General features: G+C 42.3%; 1 protein-coding gene across 1 annotated transcript in view; it reads right to left on the bottom strand.

Annotated features, from left to right (window-relative positions):
• The window catches only part of st3gal3a (ST3 beta-galactoside alpha-2,3-sialyltransferase 3a), a 681,850-nt gene that overhangs the window by 582,347 nt on the left and 76,761 nt on the right, over positions 1 to 22,742 (bottom strand). The gene's annotated exons all lie outside the window — the stretch shown is intronic.

The raw sequence follows: 22,742 nt of genomic DNA, 5'->3' as shown, positions 1-22,742 counted from the left end.
TGTTATTGTTGCTTTAGTTAAGGGATCACAGAGCAAACAAATTGACACCTGAATTAAAGCACCTTAGCCTTAAAGAGAGATTGAAGAAACTCTGAAGAAGGATCATATGGACTCGAAATGTTAACTCTGTTTCTCTCTCCACAGATGCTGCTAGGCCTGCTGAGTTTTTCCAGCATTTTCTGATTTTGTTGTTGAAGAAACTAGGATTGTTTACTCTTGAAAAGTGGTTCAATAAATCATTGGAGTGGAATGTAATGGAACGGGGCTCTCATCTTCTGACTGGAGAGTTGGTGAGAGCACCACACCACCTTCTTTGGGGAAGACCCGCTATATTAATTACCAGCCAGGCACTTAAGTGGTCAGCAACAGGCTTACCCCAAGACCAAAGATCTTGGGGGCAGAAATCCTGTCTCCCTCCCCGCCTCCCCCTTGCCCACCCACCCATGAGAGCTGCAAGTCAATCAGCGCAGCTGTTCTTTATTACAGGCAGCATCACTGGGAGAGCGATGCTAACTAATGGCAATACACCCACCAGAGGCCCAGGATCAATGAGGGACACAGGCCACTACTGAATGAGGATGGGGATCGCAGGGGATGGAGTGGTTGTCAGAAGCAAGGCCAGGGGAATGGCTCTCAGAGGGCCTCCCCACTTCCCAATGCTGAGTCCCTCAAACAGTCACTGACTGCCTGACAAAGAGGGACCCTCCAGGAGCTAGTTTTTGCTTTTTCGGCTTCCAGCATGACAAATACTCCGTCTGCCACTGGTTGAATACCTCAATTGGCGGCAGGGTGGAAAGGCCATCCACAAGCTTTCCTATCCCAGTGGGACCAGAGATGGGAAGGCGATTCGTCCAACCAATTCAATGCCCCCCACCGCTGAACTCATTTCAGAGGCCGACATTAAATTCTGCCCCTGGAATAGTTACAGCATCGCAGGAGGCCATTCGCCCATTGTGTTGAAACAAACTAAACTGATTTTGCAGAGAACTGGGCCACTCTAATGACAAAATGGCCTCCTTCTTTACTGCATCCATTCCACGATTCTATGCGCCATGATAATCTACCCTGTCCATCCCATCACATGGATGTGACATCATTTGGAGAGCTATTTTATGATAAATCCATGAAGCTTTTGAGGCAGTATTGACTCAGTGGTAGACCGCTCTATTCTAAATCTTGGTTAATATTTACCTCTCAACCAACACCACAAAAACAGATTGTCTGGTCGTTATAACATTGCTATTTGCTGAAGCTTACTGTATACAAATTGGTTGCCATATTCCCTATATTACAATTGTGACTACAATTCAAAAGCACTTCATTGGCTATAAAGCAATTTGGGATGTTCTGTGATTATGAAAGAGGTAATGTTTAGTTCTGTGAAAATTGTTGTTGTGCAGGTAAGGTAACTAAAATGCTGGGCTTTAGAGACTGCCCAGTCTCTGTTTGACTGAGGTTACCCATGTTTGTTTAATAGAGTCTGAATGGAGGAGAGGGAGCCACAAAACAGCAGGTGGGCTCACTTAGCTGGAGAACTGGAGACATGATGTCTACACTGCTTGCAAAGAAGAGCAGTGCAGAGAGATGTTTTGTTTTGGGAGTTATAGCTAAATTAAATGCATTCAGTGAACCCTGAAAGGCTGTGTCATCATGGAGATGGATGAAGTTTAAGAAGGTGCTCTGGTTTCAATTGATCGAAGTGTTCTGCAGCAGGGGGAAGAAGCTCCATACCAAAAAGGTGCTGCTGTTAGCAGACTCCAGGCAGTTAGGGCTCAGAGAAGCCCTGGGGGCTGTTCAATTCAGTTATGGTTCAGAGAAGCCCTGGGATACTGGAGTTCGGAGATACCTGGGTCAGTGCCAGTAATTAGAGATATGAGTGCAGCTTTGTGAATCCCATGGAACACAGTCTCAGGAGGAGAATTGAACCACTGGGAAGTGAGCAGTCATCGAGGCAATACTGGTTGGTGTGGCTTTTGAGGGAATTCAGAGGCTAAATCTTTGAAAGTGAAGAATTGAAATCCCTTGTGAAGGAGACAGAGTTTTAACAAGATTTTCTAACTCACGGTGGTCACTGATGTCTGGGTGGGCTCCTGAGAAATCTGTGGGATCTGCCTTGGTTGTATTTGCCATTTAATGTGCAGTATGTTGTGTTCTGCTGTAGTTTGCCTGTTAATTCACATTTACCTCATGTTAATTCTGAATGATAGGGAGAGGCGGTGGCGCAGAGGTATTGCCACTGGACTGGTAATCCAGAAACCCAGGGTAATGCCCTTGGTTCAAATCCCACCACAGCAGGTGGTGAAATTTGAATTCAATAAATATCTGGAATTAAAAGCCTAATGATGACCATGAAATGATTGTCATAAAAAACCATCTGGTACACTGATGTCCTTTAGGGAAGGAAATCTGCTGTCCTCACCTGGTCTAGCCTACATGTGACTCTGGAACCACAGAAATGTGGTTGACTCTTTAAAATGCCCTCTGAACAAAGGCAATTAGGGATGGCCTAACCAGTGAAAAAAAGAATTTTGTGGATTGTTTTACTTTTCTGACTTTGTATAGTAAAGTTTATTTTGTCTGTTTAAAACTGTGGTATCTTATAGCTTTACTCTCCTAGTGGGTAACAGGGATTTAAAACATTGAACACTTTAAACAAAAAATTACAGGTACCTAACTGGATCATAACAAAAAGTCTTCCTTTCTCCCCTACCCCCACCCCCACCCCCACCCCCACAATGTCATGACCAATATATATGCCTCAAGCAACATCTAAACAAATTGTAGTCATTTACTTTATTGATGTTTATGCGCAAATTGGCTGCCACATTTCCTAAATACAACAGTAACTACATTTTAAAAGTAGTTCGTTGGTTGTGAAGTGTTTTGGGATACCCAGAGGCAAAGATGCAGGTGTTATGACATGGCAGATGATGAGTGCAAGGCGGACCAAATCCACAAGGGAAACTTGGTTGCGCAATCACAATGGTTTTGCAATTTGTATTTATTACTGGATGTGTGCACTGAATTCAGAAGTAATAAGTCCACCAAGGATTTAGAGGATTTAAAAATTAAATTAAAATATGTATTAACAAAATATAAAATATTTCAAGCACATAAGTAAGACTACAATTACTTCCTACTATAATAACTCCTAAAATTCCTAATTAACCTGAACCCCAATTACATGCTCTTTAAAGCAATAGCCCAAAATAGATTTTAGATTTAAAGCAGACTCAGCAAGTTAACACAATACCCTAGACAGTGGAATTCCAAATGGCTTTTCCCCAGCTTCAGTTTTGTTATATAGCAGACTTATGCACACATGCTGGAGGCTTCATTAAGGCTATTTCACATATTTCTGTTAATTACATGGCCTTCGGCACATAGCCTTTCATTCTCCTTTATATGTGTTTCTCTCTTTTTAATATGTAAATTCTATTGTTCCATATGTCTTTGAAATTGTATCTTCCTCATAATATAAAAACTATCATGTTACCAATATATATTGTCAGTAACCTCTGGGAAAAATAAACACATTCCTTAGCCTTGCTTATCTGGCTAGTTGTAAACAGATTGATACCTTTGAAACCCTTCGTTTATCTAAAAATGCAAATTCCCTTCACACCTTATATGCTAAGCCATCATGTTTACTCATTAGCGTGTCAAGCACCTAGCTTCTCTTGATGATTTCAAACTTGCAGTCTACTGCACTCCAAATGTAATTAAATCACACACAGACCTAACTATACTTACCCCCAAATACCCACATCACAATAAACCAGAAAAATAGTATGAAAATTATTATACTTTCATCAGAGCTAGATAAATATAAGGCTATCTTTTTAAATTTATGAATATTTTGTGTTTTTTAAGTCCCTTTTTCTTCATGGACCAGCAGAATTAAACTATTCTTTTTAAACATTGTTTGAAGGTTTTCTTGGTGAGAGAAGTAACATTGAGAAAGACAAATTTACAGGCTATCCATGAGCTTTCCCTGCCCCAGACTTAATAGGGGCAAAGACCATGTAAAATTTTGCTCTGAAAAGAGCAGTTGATACCTTAAAAGAGTTTTTTGTAAGAACTGATAGGCCTCAAGATTTCAAGCAGCATTCTCCACCCATTGTCTGGAGGAATAGCTAGAACAGGTGAAAGAGATAGTTGTATATGGTGGACGATGGTATTTTGACAAGATCTTAGTGCTGCTGGTCAAGCTATTGTGTTTGTAATAGCTCAGTTCATATCAACATTCTTGCTGCTGACTGGCCAGGGTGTGTTGACATTCTTGCTGCTGATTGCTCGACTGTGTAGAATGGATAGTTTTGTGTTTCTTGAATAAGGGTAGCTAGATGTCACTGATGAGAAGGCCACTATCTTGGGGGATGGAGTGGTGTTGGTAGATTACTATAGCCTCCCCGACGTGTCTTGTATGCCAGTGTGTAATGGATGAGATAAGTTGAGAAGTGGACCACTGGATGTGGTGGTTATTAAGTTGAGTGTGTTTGACAATAGCTGACTTGTCCTGTTCACTTGTGTTTGAAGTAGATTTGATGTTCCTTGAGTTTAGCATGTAGGCTGTAGCCTGTTTCCCCAATGTAGACGAGTTCACAATTGCATGGTATGCTGTAAATTCCTGGTTTATTTTAAAATGGTTTCTTGTCTTTGTGGGCATGAAGAATGGAGTGGAGGTTCTTAGATGACGTGTGTCAGACATCAATGTCCCCTCATCTGAGAATACTTTGTAATCTGTGCAAGGTGGAACCGATGTAGGGGAGGCTGATTCTTGTCTTAGGAGAAGTAGTTGTTATAGAGCAAATGACTGGTGGACGTGTGTTAATCTTGTGTGCAGAGTAAGGGAATCCATTGAGTTATAGTGTAGAATTGAAATGATGACGTTCCTGTTGATGTTTTTGGTTACTGATGGACTAGGGTCTTCTACTGAGGGTGTTGGAAACTGATTGGAGGGTGGAGGAATGATGGAAAGGTCATTTTTTAAGTTTCACCAAAATTATATAAAATATACATTCTTCTGTGATCTTGATTCTTCCCATCCTAGAAATCATTTTCAGCAACTCTTTTTATATTACACAATACAGTCATAGAATTGTAGAATAGCAGAGCACAGAAGGAGGCCACCCATCAAGTTTGCATTAACTCTTTCAAACAGAAAACCAGTTAGCCCAAATACCCCTCCATTCTTCCTCATTTTCATGCAATTTTTTCTTCAAATATTTATCTAGTTTTCTTTGGAAAGCTACTATTGAATCTGTAGCCACCATCCTATCAGGCAGTGTATTTCTAATTCTACCCATTCATTACATACATTTTTTTCCTTATATTGCCTCTGGTTCTTTTGCCAATCACTAACTTCTCCATGTAACTGCAATCCCTTATGTCTGAAACAATTATAGTAAACCTCCTCTGTACGATCCCCAAAGGCTTCACCTCCTTCCTGAAGTTTGGTACCCAAAATTGGACACAATACTCCGACCTAGTGTTTTATATAAGTTTAGTATAACTTTCAAGGCTTCTGTCTCTGTGGCAGCCTTCTGCTTCATAGGATGATCGTTTGCGGTGTGGTAGTCAACTCTGTCTTCAGCATTGCCTGGAGCGGCTCAGGAGCCCCACTCTGATAATGCAATCTCTGCCACATTTGCTGCAGAGGAAGACAAGTGAGCTAAAAAAAGTGCACAATTCACTGGCTTCAGTTTTCTCTGGGCCCTCTTGGCCAGCTGAGCTTTTCATTTCTGCTCATTCTTCCAATGCTCTTCCAAATAGTCAGCCTCCAAACATCACGGCCATCAGCGACCATCTCCCAGTTGTTATTGTCCATGTCTGCCATCTTCATATCTCATTTTCAGGTATCCTTGTAGCAGAGGCATGGACACACAAGCAGTCGTGACCAATTCATCATACAGAAAGTCTTTGGGTATACAGCTGTCATCCATCCAATGAACATGGCTGAGCCAGTGTAGACGTCGTTGGCTTAGCAATGAGTGTACGCTGATGCAATTAGAATGTTCAGGACCTCTGACTTGGTGACCTCATCCTCCCAAGAGATGCTGAGGATACTTTTGAGTCAACTAAGGTGGAAACTGTTCAGCCTTTTCTCCTGTCTATGTTAGGAAATAGAGATAGTTCAAGTTAAGTTATATTCATTTTTGTGGGTGTTAGGAATGAGTTTTAGCTTTAAAGTTTAAGTTTGATTTGTATTTCTGTACGTGTGTTAAGAAAAGGTCAAGTTGAGTTTTAGTTTCACTTCAAAAAGATGCCTGCATTTCTAATGAGGTAATAATAATAATAATAATAATAATAATAACCACTGTTGCAACTAAGGTAAACAAACAAGAGTGGAAGAATTGTGCTGTTGCCTAGCAACAGGGGTCCAGAGAGGCAGGTCCCTCCCACAGACACACACACACAAGAGAAACAGCAGTTAGATTTTGGAGGCTGTTTTGAGTTCAATTGGTTTTGAAAGAAGCTACCAGAGAGAGATTGGAGCAAAGGGGATAGATAGGAAGTCCCAAGTTAAAGAAAAAACCCAAGAATCCAGGCAAGTGAAACAAGGGAAAGTCCCAAGCAGACTTTCTAGTCAAAGGAAGGACAGGAACCTGGAAAAGGTCCTGTCAAGTTAAGTTAAGAGCGCGGGGCAAAAGAGAAAGCTTCAGATTTAAAGACAAAAGCTGCAGAAAGCAGAATAAAGTGAGAGCAGCTTGCAAGAGGCAAGAAGGTCCAAAGAAATGGCTGAAGGTCTGTAACTCTTTGCTATGGGCATGTGACGCAGTGGTGTACTGTTGACAGCTGAGTCAGAGAGAGAGAGAGAGTGTGCATGGAAGGCGCCTGAGAGAAAGCTTCAGTTTGGGAGAAGATTCCAAGGCGAAAGTCTTGGAGAGTAGAGATTGGAAGCCCTCGTGTGAAAGACAGAGTGCAATTAGACAACACCTACCGAGGCAAGTGGTGTAATGTTGACAGCTGAGTCAATGAGAAAGAGTGCGTGGAAGGCATCTGAGAGAAAGTGCCAGTTTGGGAGAAGATTCCAAGGCGAAGCCTTGGAGAGTAGAGTTTGGAAACTCTCATGTGAAAGATGGAGTGCAGTGAGACAAGTATCTGGGGGGAGTTGAGGAGAGATCCATAGCATCTGGTTGACGTGGCATCTATCACTTGGTTTCAGAGTGTGGTGTCTCTGACCACAGAGTGCCTCTGAACTGTGTACTTATGTGGACATTAGAGTATAAGATAGCTTTTGTAACTTGTGTTATCCTGAAAAATCTGTAAATATCAGTAAAGGTATAGTTGTGGGTGAAGGAGTATTGTAATATACTTCATCTTTTCTTGTTTAATAAATGTTTTATTCTTTTGTTAATAGTTCATCAGCTGACTCCTGTGACTCTGTTCAGTAGCTACTCTCCATGTATCTAAACAAACAAATAAAAGCTAGGATCCATCAAGCTGGATTCCATCCTGGGATCAGGCTTGTCCAGGGGTAATCTCAGCTGGGATCATAACACCTAGCATATGTTGTAGAGGAATGCGCTGAGGATGCAGGCTTGGTAGACTCGCAGTTTGGTTTACTCAGTGAGGTTGGTGTTGTTCTACACTTTCATACTCAGCTTGGAAATAACAGCTGCAGCCTTTGTGATGTGTGTTAATTTCAGCATGAAGTGACAGGTTGTTGGTGATTGCAGAGCCTAGATAGTGAAGCTATCAACAACCGCCAGATTCACATTGTCAATGCTGATAGATGATGGGATGGCAGCATCAGGATCATACATTCGTCTTCCTGATGCTGATGGCCAAACCAAACTCTTTACAAGCTTGAGAGAATCTGTCCATTTGCTGCAGCAGGCATTTGTCAAAATGGCATACCTGTGTCTTGGAACTTAGGAGACCAAGGTTGACCAGCTTTCCGTCAGTTCTGGTAAGTAGACACCCTTTGTTGGTGACCTGAAGGCATATGACAGCAGCAAAGAGAAGAATATGCTAAAGAATGTCAGTGCCACAACACAACTCTGTTTGACCCCACTATAGATCTCAAAAGTATTCTGATGTTGCCTGTTATAGTTGACCTTACCCATCATGTTGTCATGGAAAGGGGAGATCACACCGAGCACCTTCGGCTGGCAGCCAGTTTTCTCCAGCAGCTTAAATAGACCACTTCTGTTTACATGGTCAAATACCTTGGTGAGATCGATGAAGGCAACATTTAGTGGTCTCCCTGATTCACAGCATTTTCCTTGCAGCTGTCAGACTGAGATCATATCAATTGTAAATCGTCCAGTTCTAAAACCATACTGGGATTCTGAGTAGATCCTGCGTTCAGCCAGGATCTGCAGTCTGACACGAGCAACATAGGCAATTACTTTTCCAATGATGCTCAGCAGGGAGATGCCTTGGTATGTGTTGCAATTGCTGCAGTTGCCCTTGTTCTTGTACAGGGTCCCAATCTTTGCATTGTGCTTATCCTAGGGCACTATCCCTGCTGGAGGGAGGGGGCAGAGAGACAGAGAAATTTGTGCACATGCTGCAGGAGTGCAGGTTTGCCTTGCAAGAGCAGGTCAGAGGCTGGGAATTCTTTAGCAAATAACTCACCTCCTGACTCTCCAAAGCCTGTCCACCATCTACAAGGCACAAGTCAGGAATATGATGAAATATTCTCCACTTGCCTGGATGAGTTCAGCTTCAATAACACTCAAGAAGCTCAACATAATCCAGGGCAAAGCAACTCACTTGATCGGCACCCCTTTCACCATCTTCAATATTCACTCCCTCCACCACCAATGCACAGTGGCAGCAGTGTGTGATATATATACCAGATGCATTGCAGCAACTCACCAAGCTGCCTCCAACAGCTCCTTCCCAACCCGCAGCCTCTAACACCTAGAAGGACAACGGCAGCAGATGCATGGGAGCACCACACCTGCAAGTTCCCTTCCAAGCCATACACCATCTTGACTTGGAACTATATCGCCGTTCCTTTGCCGTTGTTGGATCAAAATCCTGGAACTTCCTTCATAACAGCACTGTGGATGTACCTATACTGCATGGACTGCAGCAGTTCACGAACGCAGTTCACCACCGCCTTCTCAAGGGCATAGGGATGGGCAATAAATGTTGGCCTAACCAGTGATGCCCACATCCCATGAAAGTATCAAAAAAAGTATTCTCCCTAGAGTACAACTCAAGGTAATGTTCCACCCATTTCTCCAACTGTTTATTGCAGTTGATAATGACCTCCCCTGCCTTTATTTTCAATGCAGTCATTTTCTTTGCTGATGGACCTGTTTGATCCTTTCATACATACCCCTGACATTCCCTGTGTCAAAGGACATCTGCATATTCTGGCAGGGTTGTAACCAGTAGTCACTGGCACAGTGCCCAGCAGTCGGTTGGACTTTACTTCCAGCGGCTCTTAGTGCTCAGATCTCTCTTGCAATTAATGAGAGCAGATGCTTGGCTTCACTGACTGATTCCAACAGAAGCCCACCAAAGCCTGCAAGTGCAGGGAAAACCCTTTGTCTTCAAACGAGTAGCAGCACCATCTTGAATTTCAGCAACCTCTTAAAGCTGAACCCACAGTTTAACTTTTTTTAATCATGGATCAAAAATCCAATTTACCATAACAGTTTAGACTCATCCAAGGGCTAAACTGCAAAAGGAAAATGAAAAAAGGTTGGAAAATGTTTACATCAGAACTAAATTGGAAGATTTGAAACTCCAGATTCAAGCTAAGTATATACCCTTGAAAACACATGAAACACTAAAGTCATCAATGAACCAACCTGTTCAAGGTCTGAACAAACATTTTTTTGAGGTGCCACAGAGGTACAAGAAAGAGATATAGAGCTGAAGAAAATGGTTGGACATTTAGAAGAGAAACTGGAAAAATATTACATTCCAAGGAGATATATGAAGATATGAAAATCAAGAACCTAAAACGGCATGAGAAAGTAGAAGTTCTCAGAAAAGAAAGTGAGGAGTCGCAAAACAATTAGCATAAGCACAATTATAGAATGTGAGCTTGAACAATAGCACAGAGGAATTATACTCTACCAAGGAAAAAGTGATCAGTGCAGAGAATTAATTTTCACGAAAGATGCATTTGATAAGGAAAACCGAGAACTAATGAGAGCACTGGAATGTTGCTCACAGGATGTGGAACACTTGGAAGAGGATGTGAACCACTTAGATGATGAACTTGTAGAAACAAACTCAACAAAAATGGATCTTCAATTAAAACTTGATGAACTTCAAGCATCAGAAGTCTCCAGTAAGCATCGTGCAAAATGCTATGAACAGGAAAAAGAATTGCTGATGAATCAGAACAGTTGCTTGAAAGCAGAATTAACAACCAAAGCTGATGAACTTCTTGAACATCAGTCCAATCTGGACAACATAAAGGATGAGAAGCACAGTATGTAAGAGCAAATCCAGACTTCAAAAGCAGAAAAGGTGAATTCTACGGAATAGATTGAAGATCTAATGAGTGAATTGAAAGAGCCTAAGGAGCGGTGAGTGACCATAGAAGATCCTGAAAAAAATTGAATGCCTGGGCAAAGTTGTTAAACTTACATATGAGTTCTACAGAACCCTGAAACAAAAACAAAACTTACCAGTGTTGTTGCTGAGCTGAATGAAAAGATTCATAAGCTTGAAAAACAACTGGAAAAGAAGAAAGTTATCAAAAATTTGGCTACAGTTGTGAATCAAGTCGTAATGAAAGTTCCACTGTTGAACCATGAACTTATGTATGTGTCGCGGTGGACAGTATGACGAAAGAAGAGGAAACACTATGGAGATGAGCACAGCATTCATCCACTCCAGAAAAAAGGGGATAAATCAACAATTACCTATCACCACAGCTGCCAAATCGACAAAGAGCGGTTCAATAGCAAGAAATGAGAAAAGAAGATAAAAAGATACCCAGATGCCAGAATAACTTCCAAATCAGCCTACTGTTTCTCCAACAGTAGCGTGAATGAGATATGGAAGGGTTATAAGGCCTCCAGACTGTATGAACCTTTGAACTCAGAGACTTGAAGGGGAAAGATGGAGTAGTAATAACAATATAAATACATGGAGTTATCTAGATTAACTTGAAATACATTGGATAAAGACTTGGGCGAGGTGTCATATAAGGGTCTGACTTATATAGGGTTAACATGGGACTGAGCACAGTACCACCCACATAGTGAAGAGAACACATGACCCGCACCTAGGAGTCAGTCTAGTGCTGGACAGAAACAAAAACAAAAACTGCTGGAAAAACTCAGAAGGTCTGACAGCATCTGTGGAGATAAACACAGAGTTAACGTTTTGAGTCCATGTGACTCTTCTTCACAGCTAAAGGGAAGTAGAAATATGGTGAAATATATACTGTTGAGGGGGGGTAGAACAGGTGAAGCTGGATAGAAGACCAACAATAGATGTAGGCAAAGGAGAGATTGCAAAAGATGTCATAAACAAAAGGTCAAAGAGTTGTTAATAGCGGTGGTGCTGGCTACAGGAGGTGCTATTGGTGACATTAAGAGTGGAAAGCAGAGTGTGATAATGGCATGACCATGGTAAGCACTCTGGAAAGTGACAGATGGTCCTCGTGGTGGGGAGGTGGGGTGGGGTGGGAGGGGGGGGTGGGAGGGGACGGTGGTGGGAAATAAGATCGAAAAAGCTAAAAGCTGGGGATAAAACAATGAATAAAATGGAAATAAGTTTTAAAAATGATAATGAAAATAAGTGGGAAAAAATTAAAATAAATAAATTTTAAAAATTAAAAAATAAAAATGAATAAGAAAAAAGGGGGGATCAAAAAGAGGTGGGGATGGAGGAAAGAGTTCATGGTCTGAAGTTGTTGAACTCAACTTTAAGTCCGGAAGGCTGTGAAGTACATAACCGGAAGATGCTGTTCCTCCAGTTTGCGTTGAGCTTCACTGGAACATTGCAGCAGGCCAAGGACGGACATGTGGGCATGACAGCAGGATGGTGTGTTGAAATGGCAAGCGACAGGAAGGTCTGGGTCATGCTTGCGGACAGACTGAAGGTGTTCCGCAAAGCGGTCACCCAGTCTGCGTTTGATCTCTCCAATGTAGAGGAGACCATACTGGGAGCAGCAAATGCAGTGGACCACATTGAAGGAGGTGCAAGTGAAATCCTGCTTCATTTTAAAGGAGTGTTTGGGCCCTTGGATGGTGAGGATGGGGGAAGTAGAAGCAGGTATTGCACCTTCTGCGATTGCGTGGGAAGGTGCCGAGGGAGGGGGCTGAGTTGCTGGGTGGGATTGGAGGAGTGGACCAGGGTGTCCCAGAGGGAACGGTCCCAACGGAATGCCAACAGGGGGGTGAAGGTAAGATGTGTTTGGTGGTGGCATCATGCTGGAGTTGGTGAAAATGGCGGAGGATGATCCTTTGAATCACTTTCACATGATCCATCTCTGACGCTTCCCTTCCCTTCCTTGACCTCTCTGTCTCAATTTCTGATAATAGACTGTCCACTAATATTCATTACAAGCTCACCAACTCCCATACCTACCTCAGCTACAGCTCTTCACACTCTACTTCCTGTAAGGACTCCATCCCATTCTCTCGGCTCCTTCGCCTCCATCGCATCTGTTCCGATGATCCCACTTTCCAAAACAGTGCTTCTGACGTGTCTTCCTTCTTCCTTAACCGAGGTTCCCCACCCTTGGTGGTTGAGAGGGCCCTCAACCGTGTCAGACCCATCTCCTGCACCTCTGCCGTCACACCTTCCTCTCCATCCTAGAACCATGACAGGGTCCCCTTGTCCTCACTTTTCACCCCACCAGCCTCCACATTCAAAGGATCATCCTCCGCCATTTCTGCCAACTCCAGCATGATGCCACCGCCAAATACATCTTCCCTTCACGCCCCCTGTTGGCATCCCGTAGGGACTGTTACCTCTGGGACACCCTGGTCCACTCTTCCATCACCCCCAACACTTCAACCCCCTCCCACGGTACCTTCCCATGCAACCGCAGAAGGGTGCAACACCTGCCCCTTTACTTTCCCCCTCCTCACCATCCAAGGGCCCAAACACTCCTTTCAAGTGAAGCAGCATTTCACTTGCACTCCCCTCAATTTGGTCTACTGCATTCGCTGCTCCCAGTGCGGTCTCCTCTACATTGGAGAGACCAAACGCAGACCGGGTGACCACTTAGCGGAACACCTTCGGTCTGTCCGCAAGCATGACCCAGGCCTCCCTGTCGCTTGCCATTTCAACACACCAACCTGCTCTCATGCCCAAATTTCCGTCCTGGGCCTGCTGCGATATTTCAGTGAAGCTTAACGCAACATAGAGGAACAGCACCTCATCTTCCAATTAGGCACTTTACAGCCTTCCGGACTTAACATTGACTTCAACAACTTCAGACCATGAACACTCTCCTCCATCCTCACCCCTTTTTGATTCCCACCCCCCCCGCCCCCGCTTTCTCTTATTCCTTTTAACTTTTTTATTTTTATTTATTTAATAACTCTTTCCTTTTCAAAATTTATTTCCATTTTATTCATTGTTTTATCCCCAGCTTTTAGCCTTTTTGATCTTTTTGTCCCACCACCGTCCCCTCCCCCCACCCCACCCCCACTAGGGCCATCTGTCACTTTCCAGAGTGCTTACCCTGGTCCTGCCATTATCACATTCTGCTTTCCACTCTTAATATCACCATTGGCACCTCCTGTAGCCAGTACCACCACTATTAACAACCCTTTGACCTTTTATTTATGACATTTTTCGCAATCTCTCCTTTGCCTACACCTATTGCTGGTCTTCTATCCAGCTTCACCTGTTCTACCCCCCTTCAACAGTCTATATTTCACCACATTTCTATTTCTCTTTAGCTCTGAAGAAGAGTCACACGGACTCGAAACGTTAACTCTGTCTTTCTCTTCATAGATGCTGTCAGACCTTCTGAGTTTTTCCAGCATTTTTTGTTTTTGTTTCAGATTCCCAGCATCCGCAGTATTTTGCCTTTACCTTAATGGACGGGGCCATGCGCACAAGCAGCATGGAGAAAGCTCCTAGCTTGAACCCTTTACTGTATATATGTACATAGTTCCTGTAGTTAATAAATACATAGTTAGCCTACCTAAGACTACGAAGACTTCATTAAGACCTGCTGAACAGTATCCAACACCTTACAACATTAGCCTTGAACCAAACAGCATTTTTCAGCTCTCATTTCCTATATGTTGAGACTGAGGTCTTGCAGCTGGTGTACCCAAGTATGTTCCATTTCGCCTCTCCGTTCTATATAGGAATACCAGAGAGTGCCTGTTCAATCAAGTCGCGGAACTGTTGGTTTTTATCTAGGTTGACAGTATTGCTGACGTCGATACGAGGATGGTATTTCAGCTTTGAAAAAAAATTCAAAGGTTGCATCCTAACCCTGGTACATATCAGGAAGTGTCTGTATCACAGGCAATGCAGTGGTACCTGTGCATGTTCAGAATGCTGTTCAGAGAGTCACACCTGGTTATGATCAGATCCAGCTGTTGCCAAGCCATGATATTGGATGTCTCCAGGATACCTTGCGGCATTGTTTGTTCTGAAAAGTGTTAGTTACACAAAGCTTGCGGTAGTCTCTGTCTCTGTCCATTCTCATTTATCGTTCCTAGGCCACAATGCCTGAGGCAAGAGGGCCATGCCTCGTGGATTGAAATTAACCAGTAGGTAAAGATGTTCTGACAGCAGTATTAAGCTCCTCATAGGACTGGTCTTTCACCTCTGCAGTGGAGCAGAGTGTTGGAATATAAATAGTCATGAGGTTAACTGGCCCTGTTTTAGTTGAGAGTCACCTGGAGAGAACACGTTCTGAACCATCTGTGAGGGGTTCTTTCATCGAGGATAGCAAGTTCCTTACAGTGATACTACACCTTACACACTTCCTCTGAACTCTTCCCCTACTGGATGAACATGCAATGTGTTTCTTTCAGTGATCTGCTCTCGGCAAGCCTGGTCCCTTGTAGGGGTGCTGTGTTGATGTTGAGCCTATCAAGTTCCATGTTGATCACAGTTGTCTTGTGTGCGTTATTGACCAGTTCCTAGTTGTCTGAGAGTCCCGTGCACATGGTCCTGACGTTTCAGCTGGCAAATCAAAGACCTGGCATCTTCTTTTCATTTGTTTTGTTTGTTTGCCCAGTGCAATGGATTCCACCTACTTGTTAAGTAAAGACTCTGAACTCCAAGCAACCATTGAAGCAGATGGATACATGGCAGGTCAGCACCTTACTAGTCGGGAGCTGCCTGACTTGAGCTGGCCCAGTGGGACACAATATTCCCTCTCACCCTCGGAGATAGCCCATAGCACTGTTCTCTATGCCAGTTGAGTTGGGCTTATCATTCACATTTGCTATCCCCCGTATTGTGTTAACAGTCTGCAGCGAAACAGGAGTATCATTTCTAGGGCGCAAGCGTGGGCAAAATTTATGGAGGGCTGCCCAAACATCAGGGCGCCCCTCTCTACCTCCAGGTTGAGTCCAAAGGAATGCAAAGCACTATGTTTGACACCAGCGTGGTTGCATGTGTTGCCAGAAAGATTATATATTTAGACATCAGTCCACCTTTGGACTCCACTCCAGACCTTTTTTGTCAGGGTTTACTCCCTTAGCCTTCAACTCTCCTGGGGTATCCACAAGGCAGTTCAGCCACAGCTGGGAGTTTGGTTCATTAGTGCCAGGGGGTGTCCACATGTCAGTGGGCCTGCATACTGCATTTCAGGGGGCTAAACCTCCTCCAAGTTTCTATGAAGTTTTAGCCTGGGCCATGAGGGCCTCGGTTTCCGTGTGTTGTAACGAGAGGGCACAGCTGAGCACTTGCCGATGGAGAGGCTGTGTACTGATAGAGAGAGACTTACACATTTGCCTGTCTTTTATGCATTGCTGCTAACCATTGGTGTAAGCTGAAACTGAGATACAAGCTAGCATACAAAAGTGGAGATTCATCCACGCACTAGATGCACCACCTTAGCTAGTGTTACTGACAGGAGGGTGTTTAATTTAATCAGCACTAATTTCTCCTCTCACCACTTGTCCATAAACAGAAAGGTGTTTTGATTTGTTTCCCTCTTTATAACCAGCGGCATATTTCCCAGCCCCTCAGTTTTTGTGTGATCCAATTTTCTATTCATAACCCAACAGCAAACTCAAGCTAGGATGAACTCAAAGGGTTAGTTTATTTGCATACATTCAAAATGTGGGGAGGGTAATAACATCACCACCTCGCATTCATACAGTTAAAAAGAGGGATAGAGAGAAGGAGGTTTTACAGTACAGAGACCACAGAGAAAATAAATATTGTTTCACATGGGTTCCAGAGGCCAGAATCAAAGTCTAATGAGGTATTCTTTCACGGAGGTCAGCGGGCTGAAAACCAATGTTGTAAAATTCACTTTCCTGGTCATATGGCCTTCACAAGATAAGATTGGCATGCAGAGATGAATCAGCAATGGCACAGAATTTCCAGCAGAAGCAGTGTAGATGGGACCAGATGTTTCACCTGGGCAGAGCTCCTTGCCTGTGAGGCTACTAGTCAGGTGATTAAAAAGCAAGCTGATCAGCAAGGCAATATTAACTGGTTCAACAAGCCAGAGGCCAATGTCACATGACCCCCCCACCTCTCCATCTGGTCTCCAACAGAGGATGTGTATCCATCGTTTGGAATGCAGTTGGGTTTCGAAGATTGCTAAATGTCTCAGCCATTGTGAATTGAAAGAAAGGTTGCGGGGCCTATTGTCTTAGCAGACCATCAGTCTTCTTCCGGCCAGCTTGGGTTATTAAATGCAGATGGTCTTTGTATAGTTCTCTTTGAAGTTGGGCTGTGCAGTCCACAGATGGTCATTAGTGGCTTCTCAGAGATAATGAGGTGCAAGTTTCCCTGCAACTGCAATGTGGCTTCTTTTGTTCAGGGGTCACAGACAGACATAGGTTCAGCCACTTTAAGGATCTTGTTCATTTTTAAAGTTTATGAAATAGCAATGAGGATACTATATATATTTTATAAAAATATACAGGGTTGAGGTCTTAGTCCCTCACACTAGCTTTTGTACTGTCTCTATTCAAGCCCAGGATCCCATGTACTTTATTAACTGTTTTGACAACCTGTACACAGGCAGCCCTAGGTCTCTCTCTCTCCTTACACCCCCTTTAAAATTATGTCATCTGGCTTGTATTGTCTCCTCTCATTCTTCCTATCAATAGTGTCATCTCACACTTTCTTGGGTTGAATTTTGTCTACCAAGGAAAGATATACTTGCCATAGAGGGAGTGCAACAAAGGTTCACCAAACTAATTCCTGGGATGGAGGGATTGTCCTATGAGGGAAGATTAAATAGACTGGGCCTTTATTCTCTGAAGTTTAGAAGAATGAAAGATGATCTCATTCAAACATACAAAATTCTTACAAGCTCAACAAGGTAGATGCAGGAAGGATGTTCTCCCTGGCTGTGGGACGGGTGGCGGGGTAGGTGGGGGGGGAGGTGTCTAAAACCAGGGGACACAATCTCAGAAAAAGGGGGGCCGGCCATTTAGGACTGCGATGAGGAGGAATTACTTTACTCAGAGGGTGGTGAATCTTTGGAATTCTCTGCCCCAGAGGGCTGTGGAGACTCAGTCATTGACTATATCCAAGACTGAGATCAATAGGTTTCTACATATTAAAAACATCAAGGGATATGAGGATAATTCAGGAAAATGGTGGTAAAGTAGAAGATCAGCATGATCTCATTGAATGGTGGAGAGGGCTCAAAGGGCTTAATGGCCTACTCCTGCTCCTATTCCTAATTTCTTATGTACCATTATGTCCACCCATTCCACCAGCCTTCCATGTTCTCTTGATGTCTGTTACTCTCTTCCTCACTGTTTACAACATTTCCAAGTTTTGTGTCATCTCCAAATTTCAAAATTGTGCCCTTTACCCACAAGTTCAAGTCACTATTGTATATCCAAAGCAGCAGTACTGAACCCCAAGGTACAATAGTATATATCTCCTAACAGCCTGAAAAAACAGCCATTCAGCACAACACTCTGTTTTCTATCCCATCCTAGAAACATTCCCAAATTCAATCTGGTCTGTACGGAATTTATATATGACCTTCTGCCTACTGATTGTGAAGCATGGTTTTATAATGAAGGATTTCTGCCCTCCAGTGGTTAGTGGCTATCATTTTGCTTCACTCAAAGTAGCAGTTAATATTTGCAAGAGAGCTCTTAAGGTACACCTGAAGAATAGATTGTTACAATACATATTTCAATACTTCAGCAGTCATATGGGGGAAGGGGAGGAAGGAAATTCAACAGAGCAACCAAAGTTGCAATTGCAATTGCTATCCCAAGAACTCCTCTTATTATTAAAAGATTTTTTAATTTGAATATATGTTCTTTGAATTGAAAGTATGCAAAAAAAAAAAATCCTGTTAATTTGTTTAATTCAAACTGGGTAATCTGATTTTTTGGATAAAGAAAAGTTTTGAATTAGAGGGTAGACTATATTCAAACGAAATGACTGCAGTTACAGATGAGATATGACAAGGAACAATGCAAATAGGGTTTTGATGATTATTAAAATAGTTGCTTGGTAGTCTTGCACAGGACCTGAATATTTCTGAAAAGAGAGACATGTGGCTGAAGCTTTTTGTCTTGCCATCATCAGGACAAATGCAAGAATGCCAAATTTCAAATGATCACAGATACTTATACTACAGGAGAAAACGGGAAGATTTTTGTTTACCATTTTTCTTCCATCACCAAATTCCAACCTCAAAAAGACACAATGGACAGAATATTGCATTCGTTGGGCAGGCGCGTGTCTGACCCGAACGAGCGTAAAATGATGCATGATGACGTTGGGCGAGTGTCCCATCATCGCACACTCACGCGATATTTCGGTCGGCGGGCGCGTGCGTGAGTCGGCCTGCCAACAATTAAGCAGCCCCTATCAAGGCCCTTAATCAACTAATTGTTTGGAATTTTTTGCTGCCAGTCCAACCGTTTGGTTGGCAGACAAGTGAAAAGGCTAAGCGGCCTTTGCATTTTTGGCGAAACCTCATCCACTGGCAGGATGAGGCTTCGTCCAGTGATTTTAAAAAATTAAAAATTTTTGCACTCATAGTTTACATGTCCCTGCTCATGTGACAGAGTCACATGAGGGGACATGTTTTCATTATTTTATAATTCTTTATTTATATTGATAAAATTCTTCAGCTCCCTGAGTCAGCTCTGAGCAACATCAGTGCTCGCGCTTCTGCCATCCCCACCCTGGCAGCGCTGAGCACTGCAGCACGCCTTTCACACTGGCTGGCCGTTAATTGGCCAGCCAGCGTGAAATCCATGTCGGGGCCCAATTGCAGATGGCGGTCAGCTTCGCGACCGCTCCCGGGCCCACCCATCACGCCTGCTCATGAAGGCAAAATTCTGCCCAATGTTACCACTCTGCGACATACCTAAATTTAACTGGAAAACGATGAACTCAATGTTAATCTAGAAGTGTGCAAAATGAGAAACGTTAGTGATAGAAATACAAAGCTAGCACAGCATATTCATTTTTGTCAACTCAGGAGCTTAAGACTAAGACAAATTATGCTATTTTCTACAAAGTGAGAGGTATTCGCTTTGATTGATAAAATTATGTAGTCGGAAGTACATCATACTGTTAGCCCTAAATTAAACTTTCTACCAGAGTGGCCAAGATGGACACTCCCTCCGATTTTTCCTGTGCAATGGAAAAAATGTTAGTTTTTGCTTTTATAATGGCTGAGATCAGAATTTCTTTAGTATGGGTCATGGTGCACACACACATATTTTCTTCCGCCTCATATTTGTTGCTGCTCTCATTGCACTGCTTACTGTTCAGGTTCATTTCCTGATAATCAAATTAATTAATATTTTACTCATTGTTCTGTGTCCAATAGGAATTGTAGAGTAACATTAATTATCATAAGCATGCAACATTATCACCTACAATAACATACAATAAACTGTAAATATACTATAATACAAACTATATACAGCGACACTTCAGGCAATAGCTACTTAATGCATATTAAAGTGGAGATTCCTAATATTATACTATTGCAAGCTATTTAGTAGGTTTAATGCTAAAATGACTTTTTCAGAGATTTTGGCAACCAATATTGTAATAGCCTGAAGAAAGATATATGAAACTTAAGCACTACTGAATTAAATACCTTTTGTTATTTGAGTAGAAATAAAGCAAAGGGTCATTGCACTTATAGTTCTTATAATGTGTTCTTTTCCCAATTTGTAGCCAAGCTATTATCTGTCACAGGAGAAAATCACTGATTTTCTACTACTGGTGCAAATTATGTCAAAAAGATTAGGTTAATCCCACCCAACAAAAATTTGCTAATAGCACTCAAATGTTGTGTCAACTCAATTGCATCATTATTTATAGATCAGTTGCAAACAGGGACAAGTTTAAGTTTCACCCTAGTCCTTAACAGCCTTTGCAAAGGCAGAAGGGGCAAAAGATTAAAGCCAAAGGGAAAGGGAGTGCCATGTGCAGATTTAAGGCTGCAGCTGACTGACAGTCACTGGGTATGAAACCTATTGCAATATGTTAGTAGCAAGTGACAGATGCATTCGGTTATTTGCTGGTCCAGACTCTGAAGACACTTTCCCATAACCTTTGGCAAGTATCTAAAACAACACGAGTAAATATGGCCTGTGACAGATGCAGCCAAATGATAACCTACCTTCTTTCGAGCAGTATCACAAAAAACATGAGATGCTGATTTTGGGGTGCTTCTGAGGACCTGTCCAGTAACTATCTGTGCCATCAGGCCTATCATCACAATCTACATTTCAGAATTGGAGTGTTCACATGCATTAATCATGTCAAAGTGAATTATGGCCACTACTGTCTGCTGCTGTGCATACTGACCTGCCTACATAGTATTCAAGGGCATCCTCACCTGTATGCATCACATTGATCATCATCTTCCCTGCAACTTAGGTGAAAGGATTTCTGTTGGAAAACCAACCATTAGCAGTTATGTGCTTCAAAGACAAAACAGTTGGCAGAAAGATATGACAGAACTTAAATGTCAGAAGAATTTTGTAAAGTTAAAAAAAAGTGCTCAGAAATGGTCTCAAAAACAACTGAAATAATCTTTTTGATCATTTAAACTGACTTACTTGTGCTACTCTGTGTCTACAAACCGAGTAATGAAGTTACAAATGGCACTAATGGAAAAGGACGCAAGAGGCACCAGAGTACATACGAACGTACCTATGAATGAGGAGCAGGAGTAGGCCACTCGGCCCCTCGAGCCTGCTCCACCATTCATTAAGAACATGTCTGATCTGATTGTAACCTCCACTCCAAATTCCTGCCTACCCCTGATAACCTTTCCACCTTTGTTTATCAAGAATCTATCTAGCTCTGCCTTAAAAATATTCAAAGACTTTGCTTTCACCGCCTTTTGAGGAAGAAAGTTCTAAAGGTTCACGACCGTCTGAGAGAAAAAAAAATTCTCCTCATCTCTATCTTAAATGAGTAACCTCTTATTTTTAAACCATGACCATTGTAGATTCTCCCACAAGAGGAAACATTCTTTCCACATCCACTCTGTTGAGACTCCTTAGGATCTTAAAGATTGCAATCAAGTCACCTCTTATTCTTCTAAACTGCAGTGGATACAAGCCTAACCTGTCCAGCCTTCCCTCATAAGACAACCCACCATTCCTGGTATTAGTCTAGTAAGCCTTCTCTGAAATGCTTCTAATGCATTTACATCTTTCCTTAAATAAGGAGACCAATATTGTACACAGTACTTCAGAAGTGGTCTCACCAGTGCTCTACATAGCTGAAGCCTACTTTTGTAATCAACTCCCCCCCTCACAATAAACAATAACATTCCATTAGCTTTCCCAATTACTTATTATACCTGCATACTAGTCTTTTGTGAATCATGCATCTGAATTTCAGAGCTCTGCAATCTCTCACCATTTAGATAATATTCTTTTTTATTCTTCCTGCCATATCCTGCATATTTGCCCACATTATACTCTATTTGCCAGATCTTGACCCACTCACTTAACCTATCTATGTCATGTTGTAGCCTCCTTACGTCCTTTTCACAACTTACTTTCCTACCTACCTTTATGTCATCAGCAAATTTAACAGCCACACCTTCAGTCCCTTCATCCAAGTGTCAAGAAACTATCATATTTTTCCTAATATTGCTGTGGGATATTTTAAAACAGGCTTATCTGTGTGTGTGTGTGTGTGTGTGTGTGTGCGCGCGCACATGTGTGTATGGTTCTGTTCGTGTGGCTAATTTAATTAAATTAGAGACAATTAGACCGCAAGGTTAAAATTATCAACAAAGTGAGGTGTAAAACAGGCATTTGAAATGGAGATGAGTAAAGCTAGGGTGGGGTCAACAGATACAGTGTGAATGAAATTTGCATTTTTAGATGAGTGGGAAAGGTGTTTGATTTTTAAAGGGACATGATAAAATGTTTACAACTGGCAAGATAAATAAGGTGAGGTTATTACATTGATTTTTCCCAAAATGCTGGCCATAATGATAATATGAAAGATTTTTATATTCTGGGAAAAATAACTTCTAAAGATAAGTGGAAACAATGGGATTTACAAATCATTAGGGATAAAACATATTTAAAGAAGGGTGGAAGGCTGTGTGAGAGGTAGCCATGTGAGATTTTGAAAGTTGACTGTGTGAAACAGACTTGGGGGGGAAAAAGCCTCTAGCCACC

The sequence above is a fragment of the Cetorhinus maximus genome, chromosome 17, assembly GCF_964194155.1.
Source record: "Cetorhinus maximus chromosome 17, sCetMax3.hap1.1, whole genome shotgun sequence".
NCBI classification, from domain to species: domain Eukaryota; kingdom Metazoa; phylum Chordata; class Chondrichthyes; order Lamniformes; family Cetorhinidae; genus Cetorhinus; species Cetorhinus maximus.
Note: the sequence above shows the minus strand (reverse complement) of the source record. Positions and strands in the feature narration are given on the sequence as shown.